Genomic DNA, 19,183 nt, shown 5'->3' with positions numbered 1-19,183 from the left:
TCTTCACCACCATGCTTGAATCATATGTTTTCCTTCTGTTGTCTTTTCAACTTTTTTTTTGGTAGGATAAGTGGTACTTGGAGTTGGGTCTCATTATTCTCAAATACTAAGCAAACGTACTAATTAGGCTTAAGCATTAAATTAACTCTTTTTGGGCAACAACTTGTTGATCAAAAGTACCACCCTACCATGGCTGTTAAATAGAAAGGCATATGTTAGGGTATAGTGGGTAAAGCGCACCCCCTCCAACACAATAGTCCATGTTTAATCTGTGCTAGAATGTATCAAGCACAAAAAAGTTTTAGAACTGATTACAGATCATAGCAAATGGACTCTATTTTCAACTCTCATTTTTAATTTAAAGTTGTACCAAATCCAGTAGGATTTCCACACTTTTATATAAAGATACCATATGGGCATGATAAAAAAGAGACCTTTAAATAGGAAAATATGCCCTTTAAAATAATGAAAATAATAGAACAATTTGATGAACTGATTGAACGCATATCAGAAGCCTCCCTTTCATAGAAGTTTGAAAGTAGTCATTAGTGTGCAGTGTATTCTGTTTGCATTTTTCTGAAATGAAAAGGGAGTTGACATTAAAAGATGTTTAGATTTCAAAATAAAAAGACTGGTTATCTCAGCTAAATTCCATTTCATGCCAAGGTTTCTCAACAGCGTGCAACAAGTGAAGTTCCATGTCTGGGAGTTACACTGTGGGTGTACATGAGATGTACATCTTCCACATTAGCTCATTGTTTTAAGAATGCTGTCTACGGTCATGCTACCCTGAACAAGCCCATTCCCGTCTGATCTTGAAAGCTAAGCAGGGTCGGGCCTGGTTAGTACTTGGTTGGGAAACCACCTGGGAAGACCAGGTGCTGCAGGTGTGTAAAAAAAAAAAATGCTGTGACAAATGGTTTTATTTTCCCCAAATAACTTCCAGTTATTATAACTTGTACCATCTAGCCTAATCTGATTCACTAGTGTGTTTTTCAGACTTACACAATTTGTCACTTTCCTACAGGGACAGGAAATGCGATTTTATTAATTCTATTACCTTGTTTTAAATCAGATACTTGAAAAACATATTTCAAACTAGCCCTGTGCAATAGAACCAGAAGGCTGTCAGTTAAAATCATGTATCAATTTTAATATAAAACCTCAGATTTCACAGATCTTATAATATCTGAGCTGTGAATATTTGCTTCAGGCATCAACTTGACATTTAAAAAAATATCTTTAAAACCACATGGACATTTCACTTTACCAGAATATCTACTTCTCATACTTCTCATATAATGCTTAAAAATATCAAACTTCAACTAAAACATCTAAATTTGTCACATTCCAGTAGTGAGAAATATTTTTTTGTTTAGTGAGTTCATTTCTCCTTCTTTCCATTTCTAGGCAAGAATACACTTGGCACTCATTTTGTATCAATTAGTTCATTGATTAAGGTAGTCTAGAAAATGCATTCTAAGCACGAAAACCATTTTTCTCTTATAATTTTTGCTTAATATTTTCACCCTGGGAAATTAAAGAGTGGTGGTAGGTAAGGACCAGAGAAAGTAGTGATGGATGAAAAGAAAGGCATTCAATTGGAAGGTGAGAGAGTCAATAGAATTTAAAGTGTGTGGCAATAGTGTTTCTTCTGATGAGACAGATACATGTTTTGTATTGAAATACTCTGTATTTTATATTTACACATTTTTGGTATTATTAGCTATTTTTGTACATAATATTCATGATTAATGTCTGTATAACACCCCCCCGTAATTTACAAAGTTTCCTCAGTTCGTATCTTCTCAAATGCAAGGTAAACTCCTTGAGACCCAGAGGCATGTATGTATTTCCCTGACACTTCTCAAAGATTTGAATATGTTCAAACCAATAATTCTTTGAGGCTTTAGGTATCTGTAAGATTTTTAAATACAATATCACACCCACAGACACAGAACTATTACACTTGGCACTTTTCAGTAGAAGCTTTAAGAAAGAGGTACAGGGCTTGGCATCAGATCCAGCTTAGTTCCCCCAAAAGCAAAATCATTTCCAAGTAAAGTAACGGAAGATATTTCTAAGAAGTTTCTGAGTCACTTTTAGAGTGCGTCTACAGCTGAAGGACCCATAACTTTCTGTTGTCTTTCCAAGGAAACTTTCCACTTAGGAAATGCTTAACTGATGACGGCACCAGCCAAGAGCCTCCTGGCCTCACCAGCCAGAGTAACCCATTAAAGAGATGAGCAAGGGAAGTGTTCGGGGACCTCACTGTTTTCTCTCTCCAGGACTAATCTAGCCTCTTAATCTTTTCAACACTTTAATTACCCAGGGACTTGCACATTATATTACATCATATTCAAGTTTTCAAATAATGAGTTTCCTAGTATTTGTAACCCTATAATAAATCAATGTTCTACTCCCAAAAAACACCCCTAGTGAAATGATACCTCCTATTTTAAAAAGTTAAAATAAATATCTTAATTTTTTAAATACTTATTTAGAGGAAGTTGGATTTGACCATCTGTTGCCACATAGTTAAGGAGTAATGTAGTAAATATAATATAAGGACGTAAATCAATTTCCATTCATTCAACTCATTAATCATGCGGTCTAATGTGACCGCACTGCATCATTCACATTTTAAGTTTGTATTATGATAGTAAAAGTTAATCCTGGGACACTTCATTTATTTTTGATTGCTAAATGGAAAACCAAAATAAAATTTAATATGTGTTTTTTAAATTCATTGTGGTAGAGAAAATATACAAATTCATGTGAGACACAAAATGAAATGAAATGCAGTTTGTGCATATGAGAATCCAGAAGCAGGTGGCTCTTTGCTCTAACTCTAGCAAATTTTTTTAAAGTCTGGTATTTGAAAAATTTAGAGTCTAGGAGTCTCCCCTACCAATAGTTTTGACTGGAACATACTGTACTACCAGGCTTACCTACTCCTGATTAAAAACAAGAGATTCTCAACCATTTTCATATACTCATGGGAACAGGAAACCATTAATTAGTTATTTATGTTAAAATCAATTAAAACCAAATAGTTAAAAATAATTACTTTTTTCAACAATTATCTATTAAATGCTCACTTTGTGCCAGGCATCATGCTAGGAGATAGAAAGGCAATGGGGAACATTATAGTCATATTTCCTGTTCTAATGGATCTTACAGTTGTAAAGATCATCTTAGTCTGAACATTCAAGTGATGTTTGAAAAAAAAACTAACTTAAGACCATGTCTCTTTAAAATGCATATGCAAGACTTTAACCAAATAAATATAAGGTTTTTTTCCTGTATCTTTTGTCTATAAAAGTTTATTTTTTTCTTTTAACTACACACATTCATGTCAACAGAAAAAAGTATTGGTTATATAGCCAAACCGTCTTTATTTTCCTTTTCCTGTTTACTTATAGATTGAAGAAAAAGTGAGAATTTTTTCTGTTGTCTTAACACACTCCTCATTACCATTTGCAAATTTAAGTTAGTCCAAAATAAGAAAACAATCTTTCCACTTCTACTGGAAAAGCTTACTCCATAAAGACTGAATCAGTACTTTCAGCACCCTCTGGTAAGCCAGGTGCTTGTTCACATCCACCAGCTGACACTTGTAGTGGTCCTAGCAGTCTGCACACTCATCCTGCAAAGGTTTCCACTCAGTTTTAAAAACCATTAGTGTTTGTCATTGGGCAGCATGTTCTATTTTCAAATTTGGAGTTTCACATATTCTGAGTGAAATCCCACCCCACTATTAAATGAGATTATTTAAACAAAATGGATGTATTATTTTAAAGTATGTTTTTATTTTCATTGACTAATTCATACTATTTTCCCTGACTTAAGAACATAGGATATCTTAAGGACTAGTTATCTAATCAGATTGGTCTTTACTTTCCTCTTCTTGTTTATTCACAGATTGAGAAAATAAGATATTAGACTATAGAAGAATAATGAAGATTCTTAGATTCCTTAGAAATGGAAGAAAACTAGGTAGAGTCCTTTACAGGATATATAGACTGTTATAAAATATCATTTTTAATACATAGAACATAAGTTATGGCACATATGTTTTCCACAAAATAGTCAATAGGTACCCAGAGTAGTAATTGTCATTCATTTTTTAGTTAAAACAATTATTTATAAGGTTAGAAATTTTCAAATAGCCCCCCCCATAAAGATGTGCATTGTGTGCACGTAACATTTGTGTTTATTATCTATTGATTGGTGGAAATGATGAAGAATTGAGTCATACTGAAACATTTTTTCTTCATTCAATATATAATAGTATTTGAAAATACTATACATCTGAAGAATAATAGCATGAACGTGTTTGAAATTTATTCCTATTACAGTTAATAAGTGGTATATACAAATGAATGGGACGACTTCTTATAAGAACAGCAGTTCAAAAGGGCCTGAGTGTGGTATAGAAGGTATAAGGGGATTTCTCAATCTTGAGTAATATATGGATCCTTTTAAAAGAGAAAAAAATTACTGGACCCCTGGAACTGACAAATTATTTTTGTAATGCATATTTGCAACATAATAAACATGTTAAACCTGTACATATGCAAACCTGTTTATAAATTCCTTACACTCAGAGCCCTTATACAACCATAAAATCAAAACAAATTAACAATCAAATTCAGGCTACAGAATCAATTAAAATCAAATTAACAAAACTAATTTAATGTGGCAAAACATGTTGTTTGGCTGAAATTAAATTACCACTCAAAATATGAAAATAGTATCGACTGCTATGGCAACAGGGCTTTTGATTTTAGCATGCCTATATATTTCAAGTTCCAGGTGATAGTTTTCTGGTAGAACACAGTAAAGATTTTTTTTGTGTGTGGATTTACTTGGTACAAATAAATTATTTACTTATTAAGTTCACCCTAATAGTTCTCATTAGTATGACTTGCTGCTGTTGCAAAAAAGTTATATCAATTTTTATATATTGTCATTTGAATAAAAATCATCAAATCAAATCCATTCCTATAAAGAATTTGCAAATTATTAAAAATATGTCCAAGCACTCCCCCATCCCCACGCCCAATGACCATGGACACCAATTTGAAACTACTGTTCTAGAAGATAGTAAAATTTGTTCTAAACCTGAACTAATATGAAAGAGTAGTCTATAATAATAGCACAAAGACTTGAAATTCAGAGTTATATTATAAATTATTTAAATGCACAATTTTATTTTCTATATAATACATTGCAGTTTCACTACTAACCCGTATTGTTCTTTTATGCAAATTAGAAAAGGGTGCCCTTCCTAGCAGCCACTGCTCCAAGCTGGTGCTCATGTCTTAGCCACAAGGGCAGCCAGGATTTCAGCTCTGGCTTTGTGCCTTCATGCTATAACAACCTGCACAATTGTGCATGGCAGATCCAGTATATTAAAAAATTAAGGAAGGAAGTTTCCTCTCCTCTATTTCATTTTCCAGAGAAAGAAATCCTGACTCTCATATTGACTCATTAGCTAAGTCAAACCTTTTTGTAATGTCATATTTACTTCAGTTAACTAAAGCAAATGCATTAGGAGATAGTCTATGCAGTTTCTCTCTGGAAATTATTCCTTTTTATTTAAGATCTTAAATAAATCTTAATCTTAAATAAGAACATCATCTACCCATGAGTTCCATTTTCATTCATTTCACTTAATTTCATTCCATTCTTCTCATATTTTTCCATTTGACATAATTGACCAAGTAGGCAAACCCTAATTTTAAATCCACCAAAACCTTCTTTATTATATTTATTAATTGAAAAAGCTATTTCCCTGATATATGTGATATTGTGATTTATAAAATATATATATTAGGTCATTCAGATGACCGAAATATATTTCTCATATATATTTGGTCTTCATCCATGGTTCCTGGCTCACAGCTCCTAAAACTCTTGGAATTTCCTGCAATAAGAGCCATAAAGATATCTTTTGTTATATTAATGAGATGACTTTTGGAAAGCCATAGGTAACCTAAGGATGGGGACTGGTTACCAGAAATACTAACCATGTGATTAGAGATTTGAAACTTTCAGTCCAACCTCCTGGGAGGGGAGAGAGGTTGGAGATTGAATCATTTAACAACTGGTGATTTAATCAGGCATGCCTCTGTAATAAAGCCTCTAAAAAAACTCAAAAGGATAGGGTTCCAAGATCTTCCAGATTGGTGAACAGGTAAAGATTTGGGGAGAGTGGAAATTTTGAAGAGAGCTTGGAAGCTCCACGACTCTTTTCATATAACTTGCTCTATGCATCTCTTCTGTCTGATTTCCTTCTGTTTTTTTATTTTTTTATTTTTATCATACCTTTTTATAATAAACCAGAATACCAGTAAGTAAAATGTTACTCTGAGTTCTGTGAGCAGCTCTAGTAAATTAATCAAACCCAAGAAGGGAGTCATGGGAACCTCTGGTTTATAGAGAGTTGATTAGAAGTACAGGTGACAACCTGGGGCTTGGATTGATGTCTAAAGTTGGGGAAGGGGACAGTTTTGTAGGACTGAGCCCTTAACCTTTAAAATCTGATGCTGTCTCTGGGTAAATAGTATCACAATTAAATGGTAGTATCACAGTTGAATTGTAGGATACTCACCTGTGTCCTAGCAGTGCTAGTTGGTATAGGGGAACTCCTTTCCCCATACTGGAACTGGTGATCAGAACTACTAATTTACTATATGACTGGGACTAAAAAGAAATATTTTTACTATGTTCTATGTCATTGTTTTTCACCAGCGATACAAGGATTCCCCTCCCCACCCTTGCTCTTAGTTTAAATGAAGTGTTCTCTTTATATAGCTAGAGCATTTCAAATAGGAATACATCATGGAAAATTATGTAAGACTTATCTTAAATATTAGTCGCTGAACATTTAAATGCTATTTACAGGTTATTTCTCAATGTGCAAATCCTTGAAAAGTCCACTTGTGTTCCTGTTACCAGGATCCCAATGCTTTGAGTGCGTCTGCCTGTGTGCACTGGCCCAAAGAAATGCAGGAGCAGGAGATTGCAGTACAGAGAGAAAAATCGTTTAATATTGAACTGGCTTATCCAGAGACAGGGAGCTAATGCTTAAGACCTGACTCTCTGATGGACTGTAGGTTACAAATTATATAGGGCAAAATTACAAGACACCATGGATTAGTGGGTTTGGAGTCGTGATGGGAGCTGATTGGTCAAGGTGAGGTAATAAATCATTTCTTCTGGCCTTGAGAACAGTTCTGAGGTCTGCTCTAACATTCTTCTGTCTGGTTTTATGAGAAAGTAGCCAGGGGGTTATTCCACCTTAGAGTTTAAGAACTGAAACATAAATTAGGTCAAGGTTTTATCTTTAGCCTTCCAGAGGTCCAGACCTTGTGACTGTTAGTCAGGTCCAGGCTACTGTCTTCTGCTGCCTCAAGAGTTGCTGATTACTAATTATGGGGGCAGTGGAGTGGGGAAGGCTAGGTCTCTGAGTTGGAGAGTGAGTTAGAGTGTGTGTGTGTGTGTGTGTGTGTGTGTGTGTGTGTGTTTTATGAGAGAGAGAGAAAGAGAGAGAGTGAGAGAGAGAGAGAGTATATCTAGAGCTAGGATTTAAAGCAAAAGTCATAAGGACCTTTGCTTTCATTCCCATCTTGCTCTAGCCCAGAGAGAAGGAAGAAAGAGAAATTTATCAAGAACCTGTGGCAGGGAACTCTGAGATGACACCTTGAGGTAGCAATTAGAAAGCTTAGGAGGAGGGTTTAGGGTTTCAGGAACCTGACTGTATTTTAGTATTTATTGTTGTTGTTATTTAAATATTTAAAATCTTTGACAGGTCTATTCTTAACAAAAGCACAATATATAAAGATAGAGCAAGTATTCCATTATGGAAGTCTTCCATTATGTGTGTATGAGAGAGAGAAAGAGAGAAGCCATTCCATTTTGCTTGTGTGCATGCACATACCTAAGCATTCTGCAGAGCAACTTTACATCTGAGCATCAGGGCCTGATTTATAGAAACAGATAATTGCCGTATGTGATTGTGAGCTTGTATAGTAAATCTTCTTTTCTCTAAGCATCATTCCCAGCAGAATTATGCAGAGACAATTTTACTGAGTTTATTATGGCCATTTATCACAGAGTAAATCTTTGCCAGGTCCCTGCAGAAGGAATGGAGTACTAGGAGCTGCTTTCTACCTAAAGAGTTAAAACCTTGAGTGTATCCTTAATACCTCGATTTGCATGCATAATGACCTCCACTAGACAAGCTGATAAATGACTGCATGCTCAAGGCAGGTACTATTATGTGCTACCTTCTTGATGTTTGCATTCGTTCATTCAAGCTACCTTAAAGTTATTTAAGCATATTGAAGCAAAAGTTATGGAGAGTGATCCTCAAAACTTTAACAATGAGTGAAATCTTAAATGGATAATTTCTGAAATTCTGGAGTGCAAACCAACCCCATGCTTCATCCTTGTGATCTCCTATGTGATAGATCATTTTGGAGGACAAATAAACTGGGGAACGGATGAGGAGAGACATATTTCTGCTCTATCTCCTTCCTCCTCAGCCGCGGGAGGCTGATAGAAGTACACTTAGCACAATTTATCACTCACACAATTTTCAGGGAAATTGCTGGAAGTCACTCATAAAAAACTAAAATTTTTCTTCCAACTAGGAACGTAGAAGCTTCCCATTCCTGTCATTCTCTTGGAGGAGACTAGAGGAATTAAAGAATGGAAATTAATGAATTTCTTAAATATTTTGGAGTCTCTACTATGTTTTGTACACATACATGGAGGCTAGTGGTGCTGTGTCTTCCCCTCCTTATTTCCCACATTCTGCATCTGGGATGATTCTGGTTTCACTGTAAGTCTCCTGTTGTTCTATGATAACTTTAGGGTGGAGAATCTAGACCCCTTGTGCACCTACTGTTAATGATAAAGTTTATGATTGTTCCTTCATTACTAAATATTTGTTCCACTCAATATATAAGCCTCTAGCGATGAAACCATTTTCAAATCAATGCTCACTCTAATAAAAAAGTGTTTGCTATTTTTAAATGTTTGGCAAGCTATTTTCTAAACAGACCCACAAAGATTCTAGGGTTGCCTTTAGAATGTTCAAAAGAATATTTTCATCAAACACGTCCACTGTTAGCTAGTCTTTTCTTTTGGAAGGAAGAGGAAAACTCAATTTGGTAATCTCAATTCATGGGAGATTAATTTAATGAAAAGCACAGCCATAGCAGGACAGACATGTCATGGCAGTCTGACATCAATCACTGTCTACACACCTTTATGGTGACAGTTCTTTTCCATCCCTTTGCCACTTCAGCAGCAAGGTGTTTGTGAATCTTCTCTCTGGTGTTCTGCTTCTGGCCATCTCCACTTCTTCCTGGAGGGAGGTAGGGTAGTAAATTCTTATTTCTCTCCCATTATCAACTGACCGTTTATTTCAAAATTTTCCTTTCGAAATCTCAAGTGAAAGAATGTGCTTGTCCTAACAAATGGATAGTGGCTCTGGTGGGGCTAGGCTTTTGTACCAAGTCATCACCCAGATTTCTGGTCAACCTAAGGGTTGGCAGTCAGGTGCCCCTTCTTTGTCCAGTTCATTAGATCTGGAGATTTAAAACATGGCACAGAACATGAGCCCTTGCACCAAATACTGCCTAGGGCTGCTTCCTTCGCAGGGCACGTGGGCAAGGCCACTGTCATCAGAGAGTACATTAGATGTGGCAAGTACCATGACTGATCCCTCCAGTATAATGTCAAGCCATAAGAGAATTATTTACATAGACAACATATAATTAACTTGTGTTTCTAATTCAGTTTCTAATGTTTGCATATAGATTTTTAATATTGAGGATATGATTAATGTTTTTCACAAAAATTTGACTGAAAAACAAATTCTTCCACATAAGTCTTTAATCTAGTATTTTACTTTTCATGAGTTTACATTCTGGTAGCACATGGGATAATAATAGGAAAAATAGTAATAACAATTTACAAGAACTGAAAGATGTGTTTAGCTTTTAGGGAATATTGGCTAAGGCTGGATAGTGGCCAGTAGTAAAATTTAAAAAGAGGACTACTATCAGTTGGGCAGGTGGAGTAACAGAGAAACATAAAAGAATGATTTTGGGTGGCACCCTGATGATAAAAAAGGGGACCATGTAGCTATCAAAAAGAAAAATTATTCAGTAGACATAGTAATTGCCTTAGTGCCTATTCTTTTATGAAATATATAGCCAGCTGGAAACTCAACTGGCAATTAGAGAGGGGAAAAAAAGAAATATTTGCGTTCAACTGTATCATTTTTGGAGGCAAATATTTACAGTACTTAGCTATGAATATTCCTTATGAACTATGTCCCCCCATATTTAGTTTAGCTATGTTTAGGCAAGACAAATGAAACAGTTTACATGTGTTATGAGGATATCTGAACTGTGGACTGAAAAGGAAAGGCTGTCTACAGCCTGTTATTTTGCTTCTGTATTGCTTGTTTAATGTCAGGAATCCTGGTTTCAAGTTACCTCATTGTCTTCTCATCTCCCAGCATCCATCACCCAGGTGAGTTGCATGAAATGCACAGATTCTTTGTATTGTGCATCCTGGCTGGTAACTAGTAACACACTGATCAGAATCCGTGTGTGGGTCAAATGCTTCACATTTAAAAAAGCTAGATCCACCTTGGATTAGTGTTGGTTCAATGTATAAGAATTGTATTTAATAACTTTAATTTTTAATGTGCTTATTTAAGGACATTTATTTTTTTCTCATTGTACTCAGCAATATATGAGGTGCCATGACAATTGAAGTGCAATGGTTAGGTAACAAAGGCATAGAGAATGTGAACAGACTTCACCTGTGTTCTTATGACAGATAACTTTATTTCGTTGTAGTCCAAACCACATGGATTATGTAAAAAACACATATTTATAGAATGCCATTACAGACTTTCTGCTTTGATTAACAAATCCATGATAGATTCCCAGAGAGCATTTTTTAGCCTCCAGGAGCTTTTGATCAAGTCGTGGAGAAAGGCAATCATAAAAATCACAATTACCACGGCAATGAACGTTTATTGCATGTTGGATGCTTTACATGTATTTCTAACCATAATGTACAATGTATTATAAATTATTGTTTCATTTTCACAAAGAAATTAAGAGTCAGGGAGGTTATATGACAAGCTTAAGTAAACAGATATAGGATTCAAATTCAGGTTATCTGAGTTTAAATCCACATTCTACTGTACATGTTAAATAAATAGAATGATAAAATAATAAATAAGACTTATATAGGTAATCACTCTAGAAATTCAGAGAAAGATCAACACAAGAGATCAACTAGTTCTATAACTGCTTGATAGTCTTTATAGGAGATAGTGCAAAAATACCTATATACACATACATGATGATTATACACATATATATAAGCATGCATATGCAGATATGCATATGAGTAATAATATACACATACATATACATTATATGTATATATTATATATTTTATATTATATATTGTACATTATATATTATATATTATATATTTATTAGCTATTATCTATTATATATATAATAGAGAGAAAAATCAAAATTAAACTCCTAGGATTTTAGAGTCTAAGAAGAAATATAGGACATAGCGTGAAGAAAAGATGCATTTATCGGAACTGACGCATACACAAGTACTGAACCTCACCAGCTATAACTACATGCATTGCCATCAGATAGAAGAGGCTGCCATAGGCACCCTCTCTTTGTCATCATTGCTATTCCATGCCAGAGCTGTTCCATAGGATAATAAATGTAAGTGCATGCATTAAGTTGACATATAAGGGTAGAAAGTTTTTTTTTCTTGTTTTGCTCAGGCAAGAAACCTCAGACAGCAGTTACATCTTGTGCTTGGCAGTCTCAAAGAAAAGTACAAGAGTAGTACAAGGGTTGACTAATCATTACAGACTGGGAGGTTTGTCACCAAAAGCAGCAGAAAAACAGAAGGAAGATTCAAATTTCTTTCCTTGTGTTGAAGCAACAGTATTTCTCCAATGCATTGAATCAAGATTCTATAAACTTTGTTTAGAATACATTGTTTTTCCATTGTCAGTATGGTTTTATTCATTTATTCATATTATTTTTATATATTACATAATATTATATTATTTGTTATATTTATGTTATTTATTACTCATCTATCATGGTTTCTTTTATTTATTCATTCATTAAACAAATATTTATGAAAGTCTACCTTGAGTGCAAGATAATGGTGTATATTTCACTGATAGTACTCACCTTATTGCTAACGTTTATTCTGACATCCCTGAAGGGAATTCTTTCTTGTTAAGATAACCATTCAAAGGTCAAGGGTTCTATTGTGCTTTTAACAACATACAGTTTTGAGATTTTAAAACCGCGAATCAAAAGGAAAATAAAAAATTTTCTTCTTAATGTAATTTCTCACTCTGCCTTTGGGTACTCAAAAATATCAACATGGTGATAAGAAAGACTGCATATTCTTCTCCTGGAAATGGGAATTTTGTTATAATAGTCTGGCTACATACATAGCCTTTAGTGTCTTAACACAAAGTTATAGTTATAAAGGACTGTGTTTGGTTTTCTTATGTTATTCATAAACTAATGATGATGCAAAACCATCAGCTTCTGATTATTTCTTTGGGGTGTGTGTGTGTGTGTGTGTGTGTGTGTATTTGAGCAATGCTGGCATTATAAATTCATAGCTTCCTAAATTGACTTCTTTGACTAGAAAAATAAATTTTAATAAAAATCTGATATTTTGTTAATAATCAATTTCAAAGCATCAAACATAGGGATCAATACAGTTCAGAGTGTGGTGTTGCTGTACGATTGGGCCTAGGTTCAGAAATCAGTACTCAAGTAAGAGAGAACAGAAGGGGGAAAAATTGCATTCTGTGTTTCTGGAAATTGTCAGCTGTTACTGGGCATACCTGTTTGGAGTATTTAAGCGTCAAGTAAGCTAGAAACCTGGAAATTGCTGTTCTGAAGTTGAGTTCAAAATGACAGCTATTTCCAGAGTATAAGAGCAAAGTCCTTCAATGCCCACCATCACCAGTCTTGATAAAAGTAGTCATTTTGTTTGTTTCTTCTCCTACGTTAGAAGCACTTAGCTAAGCTCCAGTGATAGAAAAAGGCATAGTTGAAATTATGGTCAAGTATAAAAATATCCCATCTATAAAATTGCATGTTTTATAGCTCTCAAGTTAAATCACCTATGGTAGTGAGTTTTGGAAAACAGAGGGTGGGATATATGTCATGCCCTAACTTCTATAACTGAAGGAAATTACAAGTTTTATATAAATTCAGAGAGGTTAGGAAATAAGCTGTTAACACATAAATGAAGTACTACCAAGGAAAATATTTCGATTAGCGAACAGTTAAAAATCAGGACTATTTTCCAACTGACTGAAAAAGAAATGATTTGAATGAATAGTTCTTGTAGAATAGTAGCATAGAAGGAAGCTGAGAGATCACCCCTCAATCCTATTCTATGGTTGAGGAAATTGTGACAGCAGAAATCATGAGACTGAATCAAGGGTTGATGCTAACCTTCAATGCAAGGCCAGAACAACATGTCAGCTTCTTTCTACTAATAACATTGTTTTTTTAAGTTAGAGCTTATTATTATAGGTTAGAACTCAGTAGATATGAGATTAAAAGCAGATATAATGCATGAAAAATTTGAATTTTTACTTAAACTCTACATAGTTAAACTTTCTCTATAAAAAAATACTTCCTTTAAAAAAAAATCACCATATCCTCCCATGACTTGAATGTCAAAGGCAGAAGAGTCTTTTGTGAGGCAAATCTTACATATTCAAGGCCAAGATTAGGAAAGTTCTGATATATCCTGAGCAAGTAGTTTCCCAGAAAACTGGTATAAAAAATAGCCAAAGATATATTTTGGGAATTTTTTCCAACTTGTCTTTACACAAAGGTCATGAAGGCAGTGAGAAAAAGCTCAATTTGGTCCTAATTTATAGTCAGGTGCCCCTAACAGGCTGACAGATGCTGCTCAGAATCAGTCCAGAACAAATCACATGTCGAGCAGAGTCAAATGCTAAATCACAGCACTTCTCCTTGAAGGATTTTGGTAGGAGTGAGGCTGGTGTGTTGATCTGTAAGGTTTCAGAGCCTTCATCAATTGCACTGCTCTACCCAGAATGACCTTCCTCAACTGGAACCAGCATCTCAGGCTGAGTAAGGGAGTTAACTTTGGAGTCCATGGCTGCCAGCTCAGCCTTCACCTAAGCCTTAGATTCAAAAGAGCATTTGGGTCCATTAACCACTAACTCAGCCAAGCTAAATGAGATAAACTGAGCACTACTAAAGCCACAGCTGCCTTCCCAAGTTCCCTGCTGCATCAGCTAGTTATGATATTTTTAATTTGCACCATCTTGCAAGATGTGGGCTTTACAAAAATGAAACTCATTCTCTTGTTTGCAGAAACAAAAATCTAGAGACTACATGCAAGAGAGGAATATTATCTTGTAAAAGTTATTTTTAGGGATTTTGAATGGACTAGCAATGATGTACAAAATCATATATTTTTAATGAGGATCCTGTGAGGTGATGGAGAGTAAGGAAATACAACAAATGAAAGGATTTCATCAGGACATTGAGGATATGTTGGGTTCTAATTTTCTATGGAATTAATTGTATTTCATGTTGATACACTGTTTTGAATTTTAGATGGAATAAGATACCAATATTAATTTTGTATCTATTGTTATTATTCTTACCTATCAATATATTAATAAAATGAGGAGTTGTTAAACTGTCTGAGAATATACATGAATCTGGCAGAGAGCACTGACCAAAGCCTTACTGGGCCTTGCGTTTATAATATTCTGGTACTAATTTATAAAAACACCAAAAAAATCTAAAGCATTTTCTCTGCCATCCAAGAGCTAATAATTATAGGGAAAGATAAGACATAAACAAGAAGAGTAGAGTAATAATTAGAAGCAGAATTGATTAAATACAGAATGAAGATATAGGATATAAATGTGAAAGCACATCTTCAGGGAAAAGAAGAGTAACAGGAGCTGGATTTTCTAAGGGAGACAGGAAGTAGAGAAGCAAGAGTATTTGGGGAAAAAAAGGAGGAAGTCATGCAAGAACTGAATAGCTATATTAATTTTGTATTTTGAGGTTCTTTGGATGCTACAAACCATCCTTCCTTTGTTTTCCTTTGTTAATATCTATTGTTCCCAATTCTCCTGTTCTCATTTCCTCTTAAATCACCTGGGTTCACATTTTTGTCTTCTTACTTCACTAGTATTGCTTTTTCTGAGACCACTAACACCTTTTGTCCTATTGAATCTAAAAGTCAATTCTTGCATCTTGTCTTTTTAGACCTGTCAGCATCATCTGCACTTTAGGACAACCCCCATCCCCACCCTATCTTCCATTGGCAAACTTTATTCACATACCTGGCTTCCAGGACAGCCCCTTCTCCTGGTTTCCATCCAAAGTCGCTGATGATTTACTCTTAATTTCCTTTCGCAGGCCTCATTCTGTCCCTGACCTTTAATATTGGACTGTCTCAGAGCTAAGTGTTTGGTCTTCCTCACCTGTACCAACTCCCTCGGTGATTTCATCTAGACTTATGATTTTAAATACCATGATATGCAGAGATAAATTCTAAATTTATTTTCTGAGCCCAGACAACTCTCCCAAACTCTGTACTTACATATTTAACTACTTTTTGATGCTTCTACATAAATACCCAACATATGTCCAAAACTGAACTCCTCATTTCTGCCCATTAAAACTTACTCTATCCTTGGCCTTTACATCCCAGTGGATGGCTATTCCATATTCCTGGGTTTAGCCTAAAAAAGCCTTGGAAGCATTCTTGACCCTTTTTTTTTTCTCTCATCACCTATGTTTGGAAATCGTGTTGGCTCTTCCTTAAAAATGTTTCTAGTATTGACCACATCTTGCCACTTCCACTGCTACCACCTTGGTTCATGCCATCATCATATCTCTTCTGGTTTACTCTTATAGCCTCCAAATAAGTCCTTGTTTTTACTTTATTTCACTAGAAACCTATTCTCAAAACAGAAGCCACATTCTTTTAAAATGAAAGACCACATCATGCCTCTACTCAAAACTCTCTACTGGTTCCCAGTTTCACTTAAAGTAAAAGTCAAAATCCCTATGATGACCTTCAAGGCCTATAATGATATAGACTCCTGTTACCTCTGCTTGCATTATCTAGAATCATCCTTCTCTCACACTCTGATAGAACCACAACGACCTCCATTTTTTCTCAAAACATCGGTGGGCTCTTGCTTCACAGCCTTTTTGCTGGCTGTTTCCTGTGCCTGGGATGCTCTCCCCCAGGTATTACATAGCTCACTCGCCTCCTTCAAGTTCCAGCTCAAGTATCATTCACCTCAGTGAGGCCTCCTCTAACTACTCTATTTTAAATTGCGAACTACTTGCCAACTCCTAGCATTCTTACTTTTATATTGTTCATCGTCTGTCTTCCTGGTAGAATGCAAGCTCCATAAGACTGATGATCTTTGTCTGTTTTGTTTAATGATGAAGAGTACATAGCATGTGTTCAGAAAATATTTGCTGAATGAATGAACAGAGACTGACTATGACTAACTTATAGTAAAGAGGATATTACTGGAAGCACATGCTGTGGGTCAAAGAATCTAAAGGAAAGTGATGAACTAGGCTTTGAGAAAGATGAACCCATCTCCCCAGGTCCCCACCATCAGGCTAAATGATGAGCTCCATTTGGATCTAAGTTCAAATTATAGAAAGAGAGCTTCTGATTGGTCTAGGTTGATAACCCACCTCATACTTGCCCAGGGGAGTGAAGGACAATTTGATAAATCATTCCATTAAAACTGGATATAGGGAAAAGTAAAGACCAATTCCTCCCTCTAAAATCAGCATGCTGTTATGAAAAAAGGGAGACGAATAATGAACAGGCCAAAACAACCTATTCAGTAGTCATTCCACCAACACTGAGCATAAACTATATGTCACACATTGAGCTGCACAGAGCAGGGTGCATGGGAAGGACAAACAGTCTCATAAGCACTTATGTGTGATACCATAGCCTAACCTTCTATGGGGACGTAGAAAAGCGAGTGACTGTGTCTTTCTGCAGAGAAGTAGGTGAAAGTTTTTTAGAGAATATGGAGGTGTTTTATTAGAGAAGATCTCAGTAGTCTCATCCTTCAGCCCTCTCACCTCCAGTTGCTAAAGTGAAGCTTAATTGGAGCCGCTCTCATGGCAGCTTGAGGTGTTTGCTCTTGTTCTTTCACTGAAATGGAGAGATATGTTTAAATAATTAGATCAGTCCAAATATCTAGAGATCGATAAGACCCTGGGAATTTGTCACTGATCTTACTTTCTTCACCAATATAGTGACCTTAGCAAAGCTTTACAACAAAGTATGAACATGATGTCCTCAGGCAGAAATGAAGAAACCAGATCTTTGGCATTAGAAAGTGTATGCCCCATAACCTTAGGAAAGAGAGAGAGGTGGGAGGCAGCAGAGCTGAGGAGTTGAATGCACTGGCAGGCAGGGCTTGAAGCTGCCTGTGTGGGAGTTTCTTCACCTCTTTAAAAATCACCTTTGTAGGAGAGATAATAATACATCAAAGTCATAACCTTTATTCATAAGGTTAAACGAGAACTTGACTTGCTGTGTGTAGAACAAATAGCACAGCGCCCAAACGAAATAAGCAGCCATTAAATGTTCATTCTTTCAATGAATGTTTGTTGAACACGTCTATGTCCAGCTTCTGTTCTAGGTATAGCATTGACCAAGACAGAAAAAAATTTGCCCCTCTCCTAGGAGTTACACCATAGTAGAAAATGCAGATAGTAAATACATAATGTTTCATAATATGCAGATGGTGATTAATGTCATGAAGAAAAATAAAGCAAGAGAAGAGGGATAGTAAGTAATGGAGTAGAGAAGAGTAATAGTTAATAAAAAGTGGTCAAAAGAGGTCTCTCTGATAATGTGACATTTGAACAGAGACCCAAAGGAGCTGTTTATATATACATACATATGTATGTATGTATATGAAAGCAGGCATAAGCATAAATGTATATAATGATATATGTATATACTTATATATTCATGAATTTGCATCATAGGTTTTGGTTAGAAATAAGAGAATAAAGAGTTCTAACTTACATCATCCTGAAAAAATTTAAATCTATAAAATAATTTTTAGTACTAAGAAAACTCAAATATAAACTTGAATGCTCAAATACTCGAAAACTCAAGAGCCGCAGATATCACATTCGTTCCCATATATTTCCAAGCTATTTATGGTTGTAAAAATTTTAACGTTTTGTGTCTTAGAAAGTAGACTATTATGCTCATGTTTTTCCAATTTTTGTTCAGAATCCCAAAAATTTAACTTGAGCTAGGCTGCTTTTGGACACTGAGGCTTTTAGGCTCCATTAAAATGGAATTCAAAATTTAAGGATATTAAATTAAGATACAACCTTGAGCTTTATATTCCAACTATATTCGTGCCTTAAATATAAGCTTTTTTCAAGTAGCAATGAAAGGAATTCTGAAGCTTTAACTTGACTACACCTACGTGTTTGCTATTTCAGGCAAGCTCCCTCTTAGTCAAAAACATTGCTTAGCTTTTTCTTGCTTCCAGTCAAGTTAGTGAGATTTGTCATTTCAATTTTATCTTCAAAGTTGCATTTCTTCCCCAAGGTCATTATCAACTTTCTCCTCATATTAAAAAGTAAAGGACAGTTATCAGGGATCATTCCTATTGAGTGTTTCAGTCTTTGCTGCACTATTTCTCAAGTGCTCTGATGTGAGATTATTAAATCATTATTTCATGAGTGTTTTGAAATCAAAGTTGAACATATGTCACGTATTTCCTTATGTGAGAGTTGGCAATCGTTTCTACCAGTACTGATTCTGGTTTTATTGGATTATAAAACCTTGTAACTGCAAACCTCTGTATATAATTTTTCCTTATTCAGATTTGTTTCTTTTTTATGATTGGCATATTTTTAAGAGAGATATTTGGCAAAGGACAAGACTTAACTGAATGAAATATAGCAGGATTTCGGGTCCTTTACCTTTCTCCATCCTTTTTTGTATATCAAATGAACATAAGATAAATATAATATAATATAATGTCATTCTT

At 35.2% G+C, this 19,183-nt stretch overlaps 1 pseudogene; it reads left to right on the top strand.

The window, feature by feature from the left end:
* The first annotated feature begins 771 nt into the window (after positions 1-771).
* LOC120599030 (uncharacterized) lies at positions 772-890 on the top strand (annotated as a pseudogene).
* Positions 891-19,183: the final 18,293 nt, after the last annotated feature.

This window comes from Pteropus medius, unplaced genomic scaffold (assembly GCF_902729225.1).
Source record: "Pteropus medius unplaced genomic scaffold, Ma_sr-lr_union100, whole genome shotgun sequence".
NCBI classification, from domain to species: domain Eukaryota; kingdom Metazoa; phylum Chordata; class Mammalia; order Chiroptera; family Pteropodidae; genus Pteropus; species Pteropus medius.
This window is presented reverse-complemented; position numbering and strand designations above follow the sequence as displayed.